Below are 19,013 nucleotides of genomic sequence, written 5' to 3'. Positions count from 1 at the left end.
GCCCCTAACTTATGGGGTGCCGCAGGGTTCGGTCTTATCCCCCCTGCTATGTAACATATACATGAAACCACTGGGCGAGATCATTCGGAGGCACGGGATAAAATACCATCAATACGCGGACGATACACAGTTGTATCTGTCCGCCCCGTGCCAACTCAATGAAGCGGTGGACGTGATGAACCGTGGTCTTGAGGCTGTTAAAGACTGGATGAGAGCTAGCAAACTGGTACTCAACCCGGACAAGACCGAGTGGCTGTTGTGTTTTCCTCCCAATAATTTGGCCGATGTTCCATCACTCAGGCTGGGGGGTCAAAATTTATACCCCTCAGACAGGGTCCGCAACTTGGGAGTCCTCCTGGACCCACAGCTGAGTTTCGACCATCACTTGTCAGCTGTGACCAGGGGGGCATTTGCCCAGGTTCGCCTGGTGCGCCATTTGCGGCCCTACCTGAACCGGGAGGCCCTCACAACAGTCACTCGAGCCCTTGTGATCTCTAGGCTGGAATACTGCAATGTGCTCTACATGGGGCTGCCCTTGAAGAGAATCCGGCGACTTCAGCTGGTCCAGAATGCAGCCGCGCGAGTGATTGTGGGCGCACCACGGTTCGCCCACATAACAACTATCCTCCGTGAGCTGCGCTGGCTACCTGTTGATCTCCGGGTGCACTTCAAGGTCCTACTTACCATTCATAAAGCGCTCCATGGTAGTGGATCTGGCTATTTGAGAGACCGCCTTCTGCCGATTACCTCCCTCCGTCCCATCAGATCGCATAGAGTAGGTCTCCTCCGAATTCCATCCGCCAGTCAGTGCCGACTGGCGACTACGCGGAGGAGAGCCTTCTCAGTTGCAGCCCCAACGCTATGGAACAATCTCCCCGTGGAGATCTGCACCCTCACCACCATCCAGGCCTTCCGCACAGCCCTCAAGATCTGGCTATCCCGTCAGGCCTGGGGATAAGATTTTACTCTCGCCCCTCCCGAATGTTGAATGAATGTTGTGTTTTTACTGCCAATTATTTTTACTCACATTTTCTTTTTGTGTTCTGTCCTGCACTCCCCTCCCCTATTATTGTAAGCCGCCCTGAGTCCCCTCAGGGAAAAGGGCAGCCTATAAATGTTTAATAAAACTAAAACTAAAAACTCTGGCAGTGGCCTACATCACTGTTCCCTCAGTATTTCCCATGATACTCCACTGAGGTAGAGAGGGCTGGAGAGAGGATGGCAGGGAAGGTGAGAAGGAAGGGATGGAGTGGACTGGGAGAGAGGAGTGGTAGAGTGGGAGGGGATGTAGGGTAGAGGGGAAAGATGGAGGGAAGATAGTAAGTTGGAGGGGGGCGGAAGAAAGAGGTGTAGCAGTTAGACTTATATACCGCTTCATAGGGCTTTCAGCCCTCTCTAAGCGGTTTACAGAGTCAGCATATCGCCCCCACAGTCTGGGTCCTCATTTCACCCACCCTGGAAGGATGGAAGGCTGAGTCAATCTTGAGCTGGTGAGATTAGAACCCCTGAACTGCAGATAACAGTCAGCTGAAGTGGCCTGCAGTACTGCACCCTAACCACTGCACCACCTCGGCTCGTGTATGGAGAGTGGAAGAGGTATATTGGGTTTCTATTTGAGTTTGAGTTTCATTTTATTTATATTTCTGGGGGTATTGTTGACAAGAGGAATTGCTGTGATTATTGTTTAATGTTGTATGGCCCCGGTTATGCACAGTATATATGTGACTGTATGAAAATGAAAAATAAAAACATTTTAACAGTCGATACTCCCCTCCCTTCTTATACCCTGCAGGGAACAGGTAGGCAACCAACTGGAGACAAGGAGGGGGAGGAGGATGGAACACTGACTTACAGTCATGTTCCAAGCCTCCCACACCAGAAAACAGCAAGTGACATAGTTCTTGGCATGAGATGTGTTTTAATGCAGGCTTGAAAACTCAGCACAAAGTATCTGAAAAGTTATCGCTAACTGCTGCTGCTTCACATCTGGTTTTAAGAGCCCTGTATGCCCCTCTCCTCCCCAGCAGCTTCTGGATGCTAAGAATGGCGGAGAAGCTTTGGACCAGGGGTGGGTTCCGGCAGTTACAGCTCCTCTGTGCTCTCTTCTTTTTGGAAATTGATTGGCAGCTGTGGCGGAGGCTTCCTTTCGGTTGGCCCTCCTCCCCCTCCTCCTCTCGCAAGGGGGTGGCTGGCTGTGGGAAAGCCGGGAGGGTGCACGCAGGAGCAGGGAGATGACCCCCCCCTTAAGCCAGTGCCAAAGGGCAGCAAAGATGCCAGCGGAGCCACTGGCTGCTTGCTTAAGGAGGATCCTAGCAGGACGCAAAAGAACGTGGCTTCTCTCCTGCATCAAGGCCCCAGCCTTGCCGTGTCCCGCAGCTCCTAAGCCGAGCGCGGAGGGCGCAAGCGGGCAGCTAACGCTGCCTTACACGCAAATGTGGTGTGAAATGATGTACGGGGCCGTTTCTCTCGTGCGCTGAGGCTCCAGAGACCCTCCTCCTCCTCCTCTCGTGGGGGCGGGGGAGGAATAACAGGGCAACGGGATAGCTGGAGCCTTAGTGCAGGATAGAAGCTGCGTCCTTTTGCGAGTCTTTGCTGTGCTTTGACGCATGCTTGAGAGGCGTCCCGGCCACTGTTATCTCTAAGGTGCGCGGCTGCGTGGCCGCGCACCTTGCAAGAAAACCCCGCGCAGCAGTTTCTATCTGCCACGCAGAGATTTATGTAAAGGAAACGTGTGGAAGTCCTTTGCAGGCGGCTACAACTGGATCCGGCAATGCTGTTGCCTGTTGGAGGAGGAGAAGGCGAACCAGCCTGCCACCGCCAGCCCCACCGCTCTTCCCGCCCCCTTCCCAGCCCCACAGTCCAGCAGTCGCAGCAGAAACAGCCCTGGGTCTCTGCTGCCGCTCCCCGCATTTTCTGGACGGGGATCCCTTGGAGAGGGGATTCCTTCCTGCGAGACCCCGTCCAGAAAATGCGGGGAGCGGCAGCGGAGACCCGGGGCTGTTTCTTCTGCGACCACTGGACTGCGGGGCTGGGAAGAGGGCGGGAAGAGCGGCGGGGCTGGCGGTGGCAGGCTGGTTCGCCTCCTCCTCCTCCAACAGCATTGCCGGATTTCTGCCCAACGCTGCGGGGGCGCCAGCGGGAGCTTTAGCGGCTTCATCTCAGCCGCAGCACTGGGCAGCAAATGTGTTGGTGCTGTTGGAGGAGGAGGAGGAGGAGGAGGAGGAGGTGGTGGCAGCAATAGCACCTAAGGACAGGACAAGAAGCAATGGAAACTTGTCAGAAGGAGACTCAAGCTGGAAATAAGGAGAAATCTGACAGTAAGAACAATTAAAATCAATGGAATCTTAATTCATTTGCTACAGGTTTTCAAAAGACTGGACGGCCATTTGTCTCAGATGATATAAAGACTCCTGCCTTGGACAAGGGGCTGGACTAGAAGACCTCCAGTATCCCTTCTGATTCTATGATTTTAAAAACCACAAGCTTTATACAGCTCGCTTGCAACTTTACCAAATTTAATTCAGCCATTTCCTTTTGTTATTAAATGGGTATTGCTAGTTCAATGCACATGCACTCCACTTTTAAGATGCTGAAAAAATCCCCATGACCTGCAACAAAATTCATTCTTCCACTCTTATCTTGCCCTAACTTCTGATAGGTTCCTGAAATATAGATCTATAAAATTTAGTGAAAATATTTCTATCTATTTTAATACAGATTGTAAAACAGATTGGGGAAAATGACATTAGTGCTCTGGGATAATAGCAGGTTTATTTGGATTTTCAGATAAAAGGTATCTTTTGTGCTAAGTTCTAACAATGTAGTTCTCTAATGTAACTATGAAACAGTCCAAATATATAATTCCCCTCAGGGAGGAATTCTGGGAGTTGAAGTCCACAAGTCTTAAAGGTGTCACGTTTGAAGACCCCTGAGTTTTTTCCCCCCTAAAGGGTTAGGGGTGCAAGGTTCTTGTAACAACAGCTTTAAGACTTGCGTGCCTCAAATGCCAGACTTTCTGAGCCAACATTTTGGTTGCTAAGCAGGAGCGTTGTTAAGTGATACTGATATTATATAACACTTTTAATTAAGCGGGTACCTTGAATAAACATAACTTTGAGTTTCAAATAGTACTGATTTTGTTGTTGCCTTAGGTGACATCTGAAAAAAATTCAGGTGCTCAGGCATGAAAATATGCCGCTCAAACACTATACTTTTCTGCTCACACTGAAAAAAAATTAGAGGGAACATTGGTACCGGCTACAGAAAGCAGCTAGATGGGGAGGGTGTGTCTACCTGCTTTGTGCGATGTGTGTGTTAGGGGGGGCATGGATTTTTTGGTGCTGAGAGAGAAGCAGCTGCGGCAGCGGGAAAACGAGGCTTCTTTGCCAGCCTTCCAGCTGAGAAAACAGAAATATTCGCCGGTTCTGTGGGTGTGGCTAGGTGGGGGGGGGCCATACGACTGAGTGCGCGTGAGTGACCCATCTAGCCACGCCCACAGAGCCTTTAGCTTTACAAAAATTGAAATCCACCCCGTGACTGTTTCAGAAGAGGAAGTTCCTCTGGGCTTCTCGCCTGCTCCCATCCTTTCTAGCCATGCAGTACTCGATGGTTTTATCTCCTTTAAATTCAGCCTCAGACGCCGCAATTGTACTGTTGGCTTTCCTGTTACAAATGCTGCCATCTCTTGATAGGAAGCCGAAAAACAGGGTTGAGTCTTGCTGTGTGGTGGTAACGAAGGGGCTTTGGGCAATTCCATCACCCTGGAGCTGAAGATGGTTTGTGTTGCAGATGAGATGTCTTTTGTCTTTCTGGGGCTATTAACAAAGGTGGGGGCTGTTTCTCCTTTTCTTATCCAGGGAGGTATAATATTCTGCCTTTTTAATATTTCCTAGATTTCATTTTTCTAGGAGAGGGTGGGGGCTATCTTTCTACACCCCCTTTGCATCAACAGAGTTACATGTCCCTCAAGTTTAAAATGGAATTAGGCACAGGAGACATAGGACACCACAACAAAGCTCTACATCACAATGCCAACCTAACTGAGGGCATTTCATGTAAGCTTCTTTCCTAACTGCTATCAGCATTTGCAATAATTTTTTCAAAAACAGATTCAAGAGGGATCTTGAAAATCAAGGGAAAGGCATAAGGTACAGTGTTTCCTTCCTGTTTGATTGGCAGCAACATATTTATCTGTTTGGTGCTTAGGGAAGTTTCAATCAGGTGTTACTTATTTTCATCTCTGTACCTGTTGGCACCTCTATTTGGTTGCTAATTGACACTGCACTGAAGATCCTACTGTTTGGAGTCTCAGAAAGACAAGGCTTGGGAGAAGTACGCAGTTCTCAGGATTTCTGTTGACACATTGGTGGTAAAAGTTTGAAACTCTACTCCTGCAAAACGTGGGTTTGGAAAAGCATCTTTGGGACAGCAGCTTGAGTGCTAGAATATCCAGTTTGTTCAAACATGACTTAGATGAAGAGATTGGAAGAGAACTCATCAAATTTGCAGGTGACATCCAGTTGCAGGGAACAGCCAATGCTTTAAACCAGTGATAGCGAACCTATAGCACACGTGCGCGAATGCAGAACCATGTCGGCTGGCACATGCAGCATCGCTCATTCTTCTTCTGGATTTCAGCTTTTCTTAACGTGTGTGGCAGTCCCGGAAACTGGAAAAGCTGGTCTTCTGGTTTCCGTTGTCCGCATGTGCAATGGGCAGCTGATTGTTGTGCACAAATGCACGCCAGTAACTGGAAGACAAGCTGGCTGGTGAACATACGTGTGTCAAAAACAGGAAGTTCATTTCCCGGCGCTTGCATGCACACTTGGCAGCTTCTGCTCCGGGTCATGTCCCTGAAAAGGTCTGCCCTCACTGCTTTAGAGGATAAGCCCAAGATACAGAAGGATCTTGACAGATGTGAGCACTGGGCCCTTTCCAGTAAAATGCAATTCAGTGGTGAGGAACTTATACTTAGGCAAGAAAATCTAAATGCACATCTATAGAAGAGGTTGCACTTGGCTCAAGAGCAGAAATTGTGTCAGGGACCTAGAAACAATCACAGTGCGCTGTAATTGCCGAAAAAGTCAATTCAGTCCTCCTCTGCAGCATCACAGGGATAGTATCAAGATCATATTAAGTGTTAGTATTGTGTTTTACTGAAGTAAGGCTACACTTTGAATCCTGCATCCAGTTTTGGTCACCAGAATACAAAAGTGTTTAGGCTGCAGAAAGAGTGCAGAGAAGAAGAACAAAGTCATGTAGGGAACAGGACGATGAACAGTTGTAGGAATTGGGTAACAGAGAGAAGGACCAGAGTGATGGCAGTTTTTCAGTACTTATTATATTTTACTTGGCTGAGCTGCAAATATAGGTTGCTAGGAGTCTGAACATGACTGATAGCACATAATCAGTGAGAGGATCTGACCAATGCCATTGTTAGATAGGACAAGCCTGTTTTTCAGCCTCTTGTCAGGAGATGGCAGCATCTGTGACTCAAGAGCCAACAGTGAAATTGCGGCCTCTCCAGTTGACCTTAAAGTTAAACCATCGTTAAAACCATCGAGTACTGAATTGCTAGAAAGGATGGGGGAAAAGGAGCACAGAGGAACTTCTTCCGAAACACTCACGGAAGACGAGAGGGGAGAGTGACGCGCAGAGAGACTCTGGCGCCTCTTCCAAGGATCGAAGCAGCAATCTGGTAAACCCACCTCCTCTTTCCTTAGTGTGTTGGAATAATTTATATGTAATTCTTGGTTTCATCCCTTGTAGTATAAACTCAGAGATCTCCATCTGCAATTGTTTCAATGGAGTATCACTTACAAGTATTTGTAAAGTCTAAAACAGAAAATGTATTTTTGCTAATTAGGGTGCTGGAGGTTAAAACGTACAAAGAATGGTTATAGGAATTGGGCATGTCTAGTCTAGTGAGAAGGACTAGGGGAGATATGACAACAGTGTTCCAATATTTGAGGGGCTCCTATGAAGACAAAGACGTCCATTTATTTTCCAAAGTACCAAAAGAAAAGATGGATGGAAACTAACCAAAGAGAGATGCAACCTATAACTAAAAAGAAAATTCCAAGTAGAATGGTGGTCTTATTTACAGATACAACCAAGTTTGCACAGGATAGGAAGAAGGAAGGTATTACCAAAGATTACACAATATTAGATAAACCTTTGATGCAGACAGAAAACAGGTTGATCAAAGTGTTATATAGATTTTTCTTGGAACATAAGCTAGAGGAGGAACATGTCAAAGAAATTATGGTGTCCTGGGTGAAAAAATTTGATTATAATGGGGAATTGGCTAAGTGGTAAAAACTTTGGATACTTAATCGGAAACTAACATTGGCTACGTCGTATAAAGAAAAATTTTATATGTTCTACAGATGGCATCTCCCCCCAACACGGCTATATAATGTGAATGTATGTTCACTTTGACTTTGCGGTACTGCATTGTTTTAAATTTAAAAATAATAAAAATATACTAAAAAAAAATCCTACCGATTGCAGCAATCAACCAATGGAATAGCTTGCCTTCAGAGGTTTTGGGTGTTGTAACTTTCAAAAAGAGATTTGACGGCCACTTCTGAAATGGTAGAGCAGAGGGGTGGACTAGAAGACCTTTAAGGTCCCTTCCCACTCTATTATTCTGTCATATACTGTAGTCATCTTAATTACAGCGATTCTATTCAATAATTGCTATTCTAGGAATTTGTATTGACCCAAGTCAACCAGAGAATTTCATGGTTGCATACAAATGTGAACTTGGGTCTCTGTAATCTTCAATGTGTCAAATAAATCATAATTAAGGTTATTTTAGTGGGCTATTTCCTTTTTACCTTTAATGTATATGGTATTTTTTTAAAATATGTATATCTTCTGCAACCATTTTATAAGCAATTACTTTGAATCTTACAGGCAAAGAGGATGCCAATAAGAGAACTCCGGACAACTGAGAATAACAAGCAACGTTAAAAAGGAAAGTTAATCAAGCCAGAAATCAAAACATTTCCATCTCCTACAGAAACCCACAAAATTCTCCTTCTTCCCCAGCAGGTAATCAAGAAGAGATTTCGAACTGGAAAATGTAGGATATGCAGAACACAAGGATACATTACAGGTAGTCCTCGACTTATAACAGTTCATTTAGTAACTATTCAAAGTGACAGTGCCACTGAAAAACCTGACTGATGAACATTTTTCACACTTATGACTATTGCAGAAGCCCATGGTCACATGATCTGTCTTTGAATCCTTGGCAGCTAACTCACATTTATGACAGTTGCCCTGTTTTACAGTCACATGATCCCCTTTTGCAGGTCCACAGATGTGGCTATTGTGGGCAAAATTCGTATTTCAAATCACAACTGAGTGTGCACGAAATGATCCACATTGGAGAACAGCAATATTAATGTGGCCAAAGCTTTAGTCAGAACTGCTCCTTGTGGTTGGTTCATGGAAGGAGCCACATAGGGGAGGAGCCCTACATGTGCTCCCAAGGAAGTGAGCTTGGCAACTTGGTGATACATTAGAGAAATCCTACCAGGGAGAATCCTTACTGTGAGAAAAGTTTCAGTCTGATCTCCAGCCTGGTAATATATTAGAGGATGCACACAAAAAAGAAATCATATGAATGTTCTGATCGTGGGAAATGTTTCAGCAAGAATTCCAACCTGGTGATGCACCAGAGGACTCACACAGGAGAGAAACCTTTTGAATGTCCTGACTGTGGGAAAGGTTTCAGTCACAATTCCCACCTAGTTATACACCAAAGGATTCACACAGGAGAGAAACCTTTCGAATGTCCTGATTGTGGGAAAAGTTTCAGTAAGAGGTCCAACCTGGTGATGCACCAGAGGACTCACACAGGAGAGAAACCATTTGAATGTCCTTTTTGTGGGAAAAGTTTCAGCAGGAACTCCCCTCTGGTGGTACACCAGAGGATTCACATGGGAGAGAAACCCTTTGAATGTCCTATCTGTGGGAAAAGTTTTAGTTATAATTCCAGCCTGGTGAAACACCAGAGGACTCACACAGGAGAGAAACCTTTCGAATGTCCTGACTGTGGGAAAGCTTTCAGTCAGAATTGCAGCCTAGTGATTCACCAGAGGACTCACACAGGAGAGAAACCCTTTGAATGTCCTGACTGTGGGAAAGGTTTCAGTAACAGGTCCAACCTGGTGACACACCAGAGGACTCACACAGGAGAGAATCCCTTTGAATGTCCTGTTTGTGGGAAAAGTTTCAGTCGCAATTCCCAGCTGGTGGTACACCAGAGGTCTCACACGGGAGAGAAACCCTTTGAATGTCCTGACTGTGGGAAAAGTTTCAATCAGAATTCCGACCTAGTGCAACACCAGAGGACTCACACAGGAGAGAAACCTTTCGAATGTCCTGATTGTGGGAAAAGTTTCAGTAACAGTTCCAGCCTAGTGCAACACCAGAGGACTCACACAGGAGAGAAACCCTTTGAATGTCCTGACTGTGGGAAAGGTTTCAGTCAGAATTTCCGCCTAGTGATGCACCAGACGACTCACACAGGAGAGAAACCCTTTGAATGTCCTGACTGTGGGAAAGGTTTCAGTAACAGGTCCAAACTAGTGATACACCATAGGACACACACAGGAGAGAAACCCTTTGAATGTCCTGACTGTGGGAAAGGTTTTAGTGACAAGTACACGATGTTGAGACACCAGAGGACTCACACAGGAGAGAAACCCTTTGAATGTCCTCTTTGTGGGAAAGGTTTCAGTCAGAATTCCGACCTAGTGTCACACCAGAGGACTCACACAGGAGAGAAACCCTTTGAATGTCCTGACTGTGGGAAAGGTTTCAGTAACAGGTCCAACCTGGTGACACACCAGAGGACTCACACAGGAGAGAAACCCTTTGAATGTCCTGTTTGTGGGAAAAGTTTCAGTCGCAATTCCCATCTGGTGGTACACCAGAGGTCTCACACGGGAGAGAAACCTTTTGAATGTCCTCTTTGTGGGAAAAGTTTCCGTTGGAATTCCGACCTAGTGACACACCAGAGGACTCACACTGGAGAGAAACCCTTTGAATGTCCTGTTTGTGGGAAAAGTTTTAGTTATAATTCCAGCCTGGTGGTACACCAGAGGACTCACACAGGAGAGAAACCGTAGGAGTGTCCGATTTGTGGGACAAGTTTCAGTTCTAATTTCCACCTGGTGCAACACCAGAGGACTCACACAGGATAGAAATCATATCTTTGTCCATATTGTGGGGAATGTTTCATTAAAAAATTCTACCTCATGAGTCACCAGAGAACTCATATAGGAGCGAAACCGTATGAGTGTCCCGCTTGTGGCAAAAGTTTCACTCAGAATTCTAACTTGATGAAACATCAGAGGTCTCAAATGGGAGAGAAACCCTTTGAATATCTTGACTGTGGAAGAGGTTTCATTACAAAATTACAGCTCACAAATCACCAGATGATACACACAGGAGAGAATGCTTTTGAATGTGCTGACTGTGGGAAACGTTTCACCAAGAATTCCAGTCTGGTTAAACACCAGAGGACACACAGAGGAGAAACCGTATCATTGTCCTCTTTGTGGCAAAAGTTTCAGTTAGAATTCTAACATGGTGATACACTGGAGGTCACATGAAAAACATGGAATGCCCTATTTAGGAAAAAGTTTTCATTTTAATTCGAACCTAGTGAAACACCAGAGGACTCACATGGGAGTGCCTTTCAAATGGCCAGTCTGTGGATAGTACTTTTGGCCAAAATGACTCCTTATCGCAGGCTTGTCAAACTAGATTTCATTGAGGACTGCATCATGGTTCTGTTTGACCTGGGTGGAGGGCTGTGGTGGAAGTGGATAGGGGGGCATAGCTATCTTGACGTCACTTCTGTTGGGGGCACCTGTGGTAGCCCGAGTGCTTTGCCAACAAAAATGGGATTTCGAGCGCCATTTTCAGGTGCTGTGGCCTCCTGCAACCCTCTATCAATGAAAACGGAGCTCGGGAGGTTCTCCTGCGTCCCCCGCAACCTCCATTTTTAGTTGCAATGGCCTCCTGCAATCCTCTGCCAGTGCAAATGCTGGCAGAGGCACCACGTACCAGTCCGTGGTTTCACGACAGCCCTGCTGGCCGGATTTAACCACCCTGCGACCCGCATCTGATCCTGGGCCTTGACTTTGACACCCCTTCCTTATTGCATACAACTAAATATATATGAGGCAAAAGTTGATGAGTTTGGAGAAGGTTTGAATTTCATTTCTGAACTCCCGCTGAGGGTGTAGGTGAGAACACTGAATATTGGCCTCATCTGAATACTGGCTGATCATTTTGCTGAATTAACTTCACCGCTTGCTCTTCCTGATGAAGCCGTCACATGAATGTGCAAATTGTTAAGCTCAACAGTGGCTACTTCAGAGTTTGGAGAATCCCACCCTTGGGTCCTCCTAGCCCTTTCCCTTCCTCACAGGTCCTAATAGGTCAGTTGTCCCCCATAGGCTCCCCACATGGTTCCATAGACCTCCCCCCCCCAAACACAAACAGGATCTCCACTTCTACTGGATCCCTGCAGTCCTTAGGCCTGACTCCCACCCTACCAGGCATCACAGCCTCCTGCATACCTTTTGAAGATCTCTGAATCTCATGTGGGGAAAGAGGCCAGGGCATGTATCTCTGGGCTGTGTGACTGCTTTATGGAAACAACCATTATTTTGACCGGGATTCATCCGTAGGCCATGCAGTGAACTTGTGGAAGCAGCTGTCGTTTTGCCATGGCTGCCTGTGTCAATATGGTGCCTGCTTCTTGGTCACTGGGAGTGGGACGAATTGTTCTGTTTTGCTACCTTAACACTTTGTAGACTGTGTTAAGGAATTGCAGGTGCAATGAAAATGGTGTCTGCCTCTGGGAGATCTCCAAAAGGGCAGGCCATGTATCCCTGGGGTGCCTGATAAGTGGACAAGTACCTCTTGGCCAGCCTTGTGCTGCAGTTGCCTATAACAGCCAATTTAGTCCTAGGTTGCATCAAGAGAGGAATAATGTCAAGACAACAAGAAAATATAGAATTGCTTTATACAATACAACACTTAGAATACATAGTTGAGTGCTGGTCACCATGATATAAAAATGTTGAGACACTGGAAAATGTGCACAGAAGAGCAACCAAGGGGGACAAGATAGCTGTTTTCAAGTACTTATGCATCTGACACAAAGAAGAGCAGATTGACTTACTCTCTAGGGCACCAGATGGCAGGATAAGAAGTAATAGGTGGAAGCTAGTTAAAATAAGGCCCAAACTAGAAGATATATTTTTTTTGTCAGAGCAATTAATCAGTGGAATAGAGTGGGCTGGACGACCATTTGAGAGGGATGGTTTAAGTGTCCTGCCTTGAAGAGCAGGTTGGACCAGAAGACCTCTGAGGTCCATTCCAAGCCTATAATGCAACGTTTCCATGAATTTAGTGGCTGTTTAGAAGATAGGTAAAGAGCAGCCACATGAACTTCCTTGTGGATTTTTCGGGGGGAAAATTATTCAGAAAATTAATGTAAATAAAACTCCCAAAACCCCCACAAAGCTTTTAAAGCAAAGCAAAAATAGACACAAGGTTTAAAAAGAAAGCAAAAAAATGTGCAAAAACAGATTTACATATACTATCCCCTCCCCTTGAGTATTCATACATATGTCGGACCAATATTAGTTACCTCCCCTTGTGAAGCAGGCCCAAAATTTATAAAGTTCTGCCTCTATTTACAAACAATTTGACTTTCATCAATCTACTACACAGAGAGGCAAAGTGGTTAACAGGTGAATAAACAGCAAAATTAAAATCGCATTAACAATTTAGTTTTGCATTTAATTTGTATAAAGTCCAGAATGGCTTTTTATTTACCATAATCATTGTCTATGATCTATCCGGGATGAAATATCTTTGTTTGATTCTTACGAATAAAACTTTTTCTTAATATTTTGGCTGAGAACAATAAAACAACTATTGTGTCTTATTCCTCAAAATCATAAACCTCTGTTGTCTCTCCATTTTCACCACAGTCCAGTCCAAATAGTTTTCCAGTTGGATATGGCAAGTCCATTTCCCAGCGACAACCAACTTCCCTTCAAAGTCCGGTTCATCACACATCGAATCTGTTCACTCCAAATCTGTAGAATCCGCAATTCCTTCAGCCTTCTCCAACCAACCAGCAGTTTCAAACCATGGCGAGGAATCTCTTAAGAAGTGGCTGTGCTCCCTATGGAAGCTTCTTGGGAAGAGCTCGGGCTCACAAAGGGATTCATTTCTGTGCGCTCATAATCCCAAACGCTTCCATCAGTTTTTCAGGCCATTTCCAGGCTGTTTTTGGAGACATTTTTGTGCTGTTTTTGTTTGTTTTGGGGTTGTGTTTAGGTGGAATGTGAAATGATTTGCAGGCAGTATTGGACTTGGCTGGGGAGAGGATTGATAAATCTTTGAATATCCTCCCCAGTGCCACTGGCAAACTCTGTACTGCAGTGTACCAAAATCGATTGGCTCTTGATTACCTCCACGCAAGGGAAGGAGGGTCTGTGGGAAGTTCAACTTGTTTAATTGCTGCCTTCACATTGATGAGACTGAACGTGTCATTAAGCAGCTCACCACAGAAATAAGGCAACTCACTCATGTCCCAGGGCAGGAATGGAAAGGTTTTGATTTAACCTCCACTTCTAACTCCTGGTTCCCGAAATTGCCAGGGTTTCACCCCTCTTGATGGAGAAATGGGCCACTGCAAAGGTTCTGGCCCTGGTGGGACGCTCAGAAGAAGGACACTCGAGCAAATATGTTGGGCTCATGCTTCATGGAGAGGAACCTGCCATTTATGAAACTACACAGTAATCTTAGGATTGGGTGAAGTTTCAATAGGGGGGAATGATACAGCATGGGTTGCACAGGTAAACCCACCAGTGGCTGGCCAGGTTAGGTGGTCTTAATAGAATGGACCTTATAGATTCATTTTAGTTTGGCCTTTTACTCCAGTGCCCTGGAGTCCCAAAGTTGAGTTTTAACTTCCTCATATTACAAATAGGGCTGAACAGTGTGGCAAGACTCTGTAAAGGAGGGGCACAGGAAGCCATACGCGGGGGAGAGATAGAATAGAGAAGTTGCAGAAAACTGTTGGTATGAATATCTGCTTTTGTATTTTTCCAAGATGTACTTCCCTGTTCTGGACAGGGGTTTTTACGTTTTGTATGAATACGCCTCTTTAAACGCCCTCTGATTGACGAAGTTTGATTAAAGGTATAAAATCACTACCCTGGGCGTAGCCAGGCCAGTTCAGATGTTGGTGTGTGAACACACTGAACTCAATGCATCCAATAAACCTGTTTCTCTTCCTTCGTGGTCTCAAGTCCTGATCTTTCGTAAGTAGATTACAAACCACAATCTGCTGCAACAGGATTAGAAAAATATCAGTTGGAAAAGTTACCAGGGGATAGAAAAAGAAAAAGAATGGAGGGGGAATTTGGAAATACGCCTAACAAAATATATTTAAAATTACAACACGAGACCTAAAAAATATTGGTGCTTACTGATGTATAACTATGTAATAGTATTATGGGGATAGCTGGAAACCTGAATCCCTCTCACATTTCGGCCAAAAAAGAGGCTTGGGGGGGCGGGGAAACCAATTGAACTCGTATATAGGTAGACCTTTAAAAGGAGAAGGTATGTAAAATTAGTAATAAGAAAAATAGTTTTTTTGAATATAATTATTAATCCCATTGATATTGAATGGGGTTTGCTGAAATGCTGAAATACACCATGCAAAATAGAGACTGGAAGGGAGAAAAAGAGAGGGAAAGCGAGAGCGAGGAGACAGGAGAGAGGGAAGCAGAAGGGAGGAAGGAGAGAAGGAAGGTCTGGAAAGAGGGCAGAGGAACAGAGCAAGAGGAAGTAGAGAACAGAGAGATAGAGGCAGTTTTTGGCTGTTTTTCAGGCCCATTGGGGGCATTTTCTGGGCTGTTGTCAGGCAGTAATTTGGGCCATTTTTGGCCTGTTATGGATTGTTTTTTGGCCCAGTTCGGGTTGTTTTTAGGCGGTTTCTAGAGTGTTTTGGGGCCATTTACAGGCTGGTTTGGGGCCATTTGGGGGGCTGCTTTTGGGGAAATATTTGGACAATTTGTGGGCCATTTACCAGCCCTTTATGGGCCATTTTCAGACTGTTGTCAGATTGTATTTTGGGGGATATTTGGGGATGTTTTCAGGTGTTTTGTGGCCTTTTTTGAAGTTTTTTGTGGCCATTTTGGGGCTGTTTTTTAGGCTGTTTCCAGGGTGGTTTTTGGCCCATTTTGGGCTGTTCATAGCCATTTTGTGGGCTGTATTTTGGGACTTTTTTGGCCGTTTTCTGGACCATTTCCAGGCTGTTTTCTGGGGTGGGTTTTGGCTCTTTTTCAGCCTGTTTCTCGGAGGTTTTTTGCGCTGTTTTTGGCCATTTGTAGACATTTTCAGGGCTTTTTTTTTGGACCAATTTTTTGGCCATTTCCAGGCCATTTTTCAGGCTGTTTCTGAGAGGGTTTTGGGGGGCATTTTTAGCTGTTTTTCAGGCCCCAAAAATGTGTGGTGGTGGGACCAGCCAATGGTGGAATTAGCCGGTTCACTGAACCGCGGAGAATTTTAACAACTGGCTTGCCGAAACTGATCCGAACTGGCTGAATCCCACCTCTGCCCAGAGGCCACCCTGGAATCAATGGGATCTGATGAGCTCCCCTAGGCACTGGTCACTGCCGTGCCAGAGGTGGGCTGCCCTGCCGAGGGGGCATCCATTGTTTTCTACTATTAAAAAGTCTTGTTGCCTCACCTTGGTTTTGGCCAGAGCTTCTGCCAAACTCTGTCAAGGAGGGGCCTGGTCCCAGGTCCCCTCACCACTTGGGTCTCCTGAGATCTGCCATGGCCATCATCTAGCCGGAGTTTCAGGCTGGCCAAGCAGAACTGGGTGGGTGGACCCACCGGCTTGACTGAACTGCAACAGGGCCCTCGGTGTGGCTGCTGTCTCCCCCCCCCTTCAACTCCCCACGCTGCCAGGACCAACGTCTCAAAAATGGCCTCACCAAACCGCTCCCAAAGCAGCACCATTGTTTGACTGCCAGGCTCAGTGGAAAAACTCCACCCCTCATCATCATCACCTTCAGACAGGCAACTCTCCCGCCACCGCGTCGAATAGCTGCCAGACAGAATTGATGTCAGTAGCAGGGTCCCAAATCACCAGCTGCCAATGAACTCCACCACCATTCTCCGGTGGGTCCCATCTCTTGTCCTCTGTCCTGGACAGATGCCGCATGGACCAGCTGTACATGTCAGCGGGCCTCACACGTCTTGGGGCATATATCTTAACTGGGAAACCCCATCGTCCTGCGCTGGAAGGACTGCCCCTAGGGATAGATCCACCGCCACTCCAGCAGTGGCCTCCATCACTGTTCCCTCAGCATTTCCCATGATACTCCCCTGCCTTCTTATACCCTGCAGGGAACAGGTAGGCAACCAGCTGGAGACAAGGAGGGGAGGAGGAGGGAACACTGACTTAGTCATGTTCCAAGCCTCCCGCACCAGAAAACAGCAAGTGACACAGTTCTTGGCATGAGATGTGTTTTAATGCAGGCTTGAAAACTCAGCACAAAGTAACTGCAAAGTTATCACTAGCTGCTGCTGCTTCACATCTGGTTTTAAGAGCCCTGTATGCCCCTCTCCTCCCCAGCAGCTTCTGGGTGCTGAGAATGGTGGAGAAGCTTTGGACCAGGGGTGGGTTCCGGTAGCCACAGCTCCTCTGTGTTCTCTTCTTTTTGGAAATTGATTGGCAGCTGTGGCGGAGGCTTCCTTTCGGTCGGCCCTCCTCCTCCTCCTCTCGCAAGAGGGTGGCTGGCTGTGGGAAGGGCGGGAGGGTGCACGCACGCGCAGGGAGACGACCCCCCCCCCACTTTAAGGGAGCGCCAAAGTGCAGCGAAGGCTCCAGCGGAGTAGCTGTCTGCTCACTTAAGGAGGATCCTAGCAGGACGCAAAAGAACGTGGCTTCTCTCCTGCATTAAGGCCCAGCCTTGCCGTGTCCCCCAGCTCCTCAGCCAAGCGTGAAATAATGTACGGGGCCGTTTCGCTCGTGCACTAAGGCTCCAGCGACCCTCCTCCTCCTCCTCTCGTGGGGGGGGGGGAATAACAGGGCAAGGCGATGGCGGGAGCCTTAGTGCAGGAGAGAAGCCGCGTCCTTTTTTCGTCCTGTTAAGACCCTCCTTAGGCGAGCTTTTGCTGTTTAAGACCCTCCTTAAGCGAGCCTTTGCTGTCCTTTGGCGCATGCTTGAGGGGCGTCTCCCCGCACGCACGCACCGTCCCGGCCAGAAAAAGCAGCTAGATGGGGAGGGTTTGTCTACCTACTTTGTGCGATGTGTGTGTGTGTTGGGGGGGCATAGATTGTTCGGAGCTGAGAGAGAAGCAGCTGCGGCAGCGGGAAAACGAGGCTCCTTTGCCAGCCTTCCAGCTGAGAAAACAGAAATATTCGCCCGTTCTGTGCGGGGGGGGGGAGGCAAATCCACCCCGTGACTGTTTCAGAAGAGGAAGTTCCTCTGGGCTTCTCGCCTGCTCCCATCCTTTCTAGCCATGCAGTTCTCGATGGTTTTATCTCCTTTAAACTCAGTCACAGAGGCCGCAATTGTACTGTTGGCTCTTCAGTCACAGATGCTGCCATCTCCTGATAGGAGGCCGAAAAACAGGGTTGAGTCTTGCGGTGTGGTGGTAACGAAGGGGCTTTGGGCAATTCCTATTATGGCTTAATGGCTTGTTTGGATCTGAATGAGGAGGGCTAATCCCATCACCCTGGAGCTGAAGATGGTTTGTGTTGCAGATGAGATGTCTTTTGTCTTTCTGGGGCTATTAAGAAAGGTGGGGGCTGTTTCTCCTTTTCTCATCCAGGGAGGTATAATATTCTGCCTTTTTAATATTTCCTTGAAAATCAAGGGGAAGGCATAAGGTACAGTGTTTCCTTCCTGTTTGGCAGCAACATATTTACCTGTTTGGTGCTAAGGGAAGTTTCAATCAGCTGTTACTTATTTTCATCTCTGTACCTGTTGGCACCTCTATTTGGTTGCTAATTGACACTGAACTGAAGCTCCCTACTGTTTGGAGTCTCACAAAGACAAGTCTTGGGAGAAGCACACAGTCCTCAGGATTTCTGTTGACACCTTGGTGGTAAAATTTTGGAAGTTTACTCCTGCAAAAGTTGGGTTTGGAAAAGCATCTTTGGGACAGCAGCTTGAGTGCTAGAATATCCAGTTTGTTCAAACTTGACTTAGATGAAGAGATTGGAAGAGAACTCATCAAATTTGCAGGTGACATCCAGTTGTGGGGAACAGCACTTTGAATCCTGCATCCAGTTTTGGTCACCAGAATACAAAAGTGTTTAGGCTGCAGAAAGAGTGCAGAGAAGAAGAACAAAGTCATGTAGGGCAGTGGTCCCCAACCTTTTTATCGCCGCGGACCAGTCAGCCTTTGATAATTTTACCGTGGCCCGCTGAGCGCGCGCAGGGATGGAGGAGCATTGTTCGCGATGACACATTGATTGTTCAGTATGGCTAGCGTAGATAGCGTAGCACAAACTGCGCCTACGCAAGGCTACGCTACTAGCGCTGTCTACGCTAGCCCTACGTAGCTGCGCAGGCGCTCTTAGGTTTTTTTCAGAAATCAGCCAGCGCTGAAGCGCTGAAAAGGAATGAGAAGGGCGGCGCTGGACACAGGGGGGCGGTGGGCCGCTGGTGACGTCAGAGTGCCACCAGCGGTCCAGTAACACCCCTTGTGCCAGTTAGCCCTAATTTGCATACAGAAAGAAACTATGGCCCCTGGCCGCTGCAGCGATCATGGCCCCCGGCCGCTGCAGCGATCATGGCCCCCGGCCGCTGCGCGGCCCGGTGCCAGGTACTCCACGGCCCGGCACCGGTCCGCGGACCGGGGGTTGGGGATCACTGATGTAGGGGACTGGAGGGTAAAACATACGATGAACAGTTGTAGGAATTGGGTAACAGAGA

General features: G+C 46.9%; 1 pseudogene; it reads left to right on the top strand.

Moving 5' to 3' along the window:
* The first annotated feature begins 9,504 nt into the window (after positions 1-9,504).
* The window catches only part of LOC148047524 (uncharacterized), a 27,922-nt pseudogene continuing 18,413 nt past the window's right edge, over positions 9,505-19,013 (top strand).

Source organism: Thamnophis sirtalis, unplaced genomic scaffold (assembly GCF_051295495.1).
Source record: "Thamnophis sirtalis isolate CommonGarterSnake01/CBP01778 unplaced genomic scaffold, rThaSir2_p1.2 scaffold_3, whole genome shotgun sequence".
Taxonomy (NCBI): Eukaryota; Metazoa; Chordata; class Lepidosauria; order Squamata; family Natricidae; genus Thamnophis; species Thamnophis sirtalis.
The sequence above is the reverse complement of the archived record's forward strand: the minus strand, read 5'-3'. Positions and strand labels throughout refer to the sequence as shown.